This window comes from Sceloporus occidentalis, unplaced genomic scaffold, assembly GCF_023333645.1.
Source record: "Sceloporus occidentalis isolate IW3139 unplaced genomic scaffold, rSceOcc1.0.p SCAF_288, whole genome shotgun sequence".
In the NCBI taxonomy this organism is placed as follows: Eukaryota; Metazoa; Chordata; class Lepidosauria; order Squamata; family Phrynosomatidae; genus Sceloporus; species Sceloporus occidentalis.
In genome coordinates this window covers 434,581-437,489 of record NW_028317268.1, presented here as the reverse complement: position 1 = coordinate 437,489, position 2,909 = coordinate 434,581, and the positions used below count along the sequence as shown (strand labels likewise).

The following is a 2,909-nucleotide window of genomic DNA, read 5'->3' as shown; positions in this document are numbered from 1 at the left end:
TGATTTAAAGGGACACTCAATGCATGCGACAGCTGAGCGGCCCCTTTAAATGTTGATGCGCCCCCCCGTGTGTATTTGCCCCCCCCACGCGCTACTTGGCCCCCTATGTGCAAAAAGCCTTCCGTTTAGAGTGAGTTATGGCCGCCGGGGGGGCGGTATTGTTTGAATGCCCATTGAGCAATCACGTTTGTTGCCCCTATGAGGGGCAGTTGTGGTTTGGGGAGCAATTTTTACCCCTGACTTTTTTTTAAAGCAGTAAGTCCCGGGTCCCCCAGTGCTGCGCCGGCGCCGGCTCCCTCATTCGCTGGCGTGCCGAGGTCTGATGCCCTTCAACTGAAACCCTTGCCAGGCTGTCCCTAAACGCAGCCACACTCACAACCTGCAGGGACCCCGGGCAGAATTTGCATTGGAGGGGGGGCTCCTGGTGTTTGGGGTCTCTTCTGCGCAACAATAGTGATAGTGAATAATAGTCGCCATCAGTGACCCCGCGGGATCTCTCGCACCTGGTCTCCTGTACGCCGCCAGCTGCCGTGTTTTTCCCCCAAACCTTTTCCCTGCACCCAATCTATAAAAACAACAGCCGTCGAAAACATCTCAAGGTTGGCAAACATTTCGAGGCGTTTTTCAGAGGCGGGGGCCGGCCATATAAGCCGAGGACGTAACCCATCATCCACGAGACACCCTGCGCCGCCATGAGGACCCTCAGCGCCTTGCTCCTTCTGCCCCTCTTCTTCTGGGGAGCTCCGGCCCTTTGTCCGTCTCCTTCGGACCTTGTCAACGACTACGGGGAAAAGCTCTGCGCCCGGATGTTCGAGCACAGCAACCACTACTTCGACCAGTCCTGCGGAGGCAACTTCCTAGATGCCAAAAACGGAGATGATTTTCCGTATATGCCCCTGGGATGGGGCAATAAGATTTCTTCCCTGGTGGTCGCCAATCGCTGTACCCTCAAAGTGTGGAGCAAAGCGGCCAAACTGGGCAACAACCGTTCCTTCTCTGCCGGGGTGGTCTACCAGCTGAAGGACTACTCCAACGGCCTGTTCGGGGACTGGAACGACGCCATACAGGCTTACTTCTGCACCTGCTCCTAGAGGGGCATTTGAGGGGCTTTAGAGAGAGAGAGGGGGAGAGCGAGAGAGAGAGAGAGAGAGAGAGAATGTCCTTGCTGGGTCAATAAACCTTTTCCACCCTCTCCAAAGCGTCTGTGATTTACTTGCGGCTGGCACATGTTGCGTGTCATGTGTTGCGTGTCGCATGTTGCATGTAGCGTGTCGCATGTTGCAATGCATGGCTGCGCTTGGACTAAGCGGGGGGGCATCCTTCTGGTGTAATAATTACTTCCAGCGGACCTGCAGGGAATAGATGGGGTGAGTAGTTACGTGGAATCTCCACCAGGGGGCAGCACACGCACACAGTTTGCTCACATTGCACGCAGTTCATTGCAAATTGTTTAGTGTTTGGTACCAGGCTTGGGGGCAATTCTATTAACTCTTTCAGTGCCAGAGATGGTGATCCGCTCCGAATGAATCCACCCCTTTCGTTGACAATTACCGGGGTTAGTGTGTGTGACTGTGTTATAGTGTGTGTGTGTTAGTGTGTGTGACTGTGTTAGTGTGTGACTGTGTTATAGTGTGTGTGTGTTAGTGTGTGTGACTGTGTTAGTGTGTGACTGTGTTATAGTGTGTGTGTTAGTGTGTGACTGTGTTATAGTGTGTGTGTGTTAGTGTGTGACTGTGTTATAGTGTGTGTGTGTGTTAGTGTGTGACTGTGTTATAGTGTGTGTGTGTTAGTGTGTGTTAGTGTGTGACTGTGTTATAGTGTGTGAATGTGTTAGTGTGTGACTGTGTTATAGTGTGTGTGTTAATGTGTGTGTGTTAATGTGTGTGTGTGTGTGTGCACATATGTATCATAAATGCCAGGGAGGCAATTACAGTGGGGTAATTGCCCCACTGACGATCCCAACCCAGACCAGTTGCGTGTTAATTAACCCCGGATCCTATGTCGTTAATGCATCTACATTTTTAGAGAGGGTTTATGATTGCCCCAGCTGGGGCATTTGGGTGACACCGAGATTCGGAGTTAGGGGCGAGAGGCCGCGTCCCGTAAATAATGCAGAGATTCATCGTTTATGGCAGGGACGGGGTGCAGAAATGTAATTTACCAGCCTGACAACCCAAACGGTGGGAGCCGAGAATGACTTATATCCGGCGAGGAGCCGATCTTTCTAATAACGAGGCTTCAGGAGAGAGGGGATGGAGAGCTGGGGAGAGATTTACGGCGGAAAGAGGGGGATCCAGCTGGAGAGATGAAGTGGAATAAAGATGAAAATAGAGAGGGAGAGAGAGAGAGATGGGGTTAGGGAGAGAGGGAGTTGGGGTTGGGGGAGAGAGGGAGTTGGGGTTAGAGGGAGTGGATGGGTTTAGAGCGAGGGACATGATGTTAATGAAAGTAAAATAGTGAGAGAGAGGTGAGAGTAGACTGAGGGAGAGAGAAGAGACAGAAGACAGTAGAGAGCAGCAGATGGGGGGGTCAGGAGGAGAGGGGCTGAGAAGGGTCGTGCTCAGTGTGTGAGTGTCCCTCGGTGTAAAGTCTGGAGCAGCCACTCATACACACATAGATTCACACACACAGATATATATACAGACATTAAGCGGACGCACAGACTCTCCCGGGGGCTGCACTCCGGACCCCCCATTATCTATCGAGCGCCGACGGCTCTCAGGATGATTTCAGTCCTTTCCTTATAATGTCAGCAAATCGCAACGAGAAGAAAAACTGCGACCGAGCGGCACCTCTATCCTTTTAGTGTTTGACAAAGAATTGAAAAGAATAAAATCTGCTAAATAGACAGACGGACGGACGGGGGGGGGGGGATTTAACTCCTTCACTGATTAGACCACTAGTCCCAT

The 2,909-nt window shown here is 51.7% G+C and overlaps 1 pseudogene; it reads left to right on the top strand.

The window, feature by feature from the left end:
• Positions 1-692: 692 nt before the first annotated feature.
• Positions 693-1,091, top strand: LOC149275438 (syncollin pseudogene; annotated as a pseudogene).
• The last annotated feature ends 1,818 nt before the right edge of the window (positions 1,092-2,909 follow it).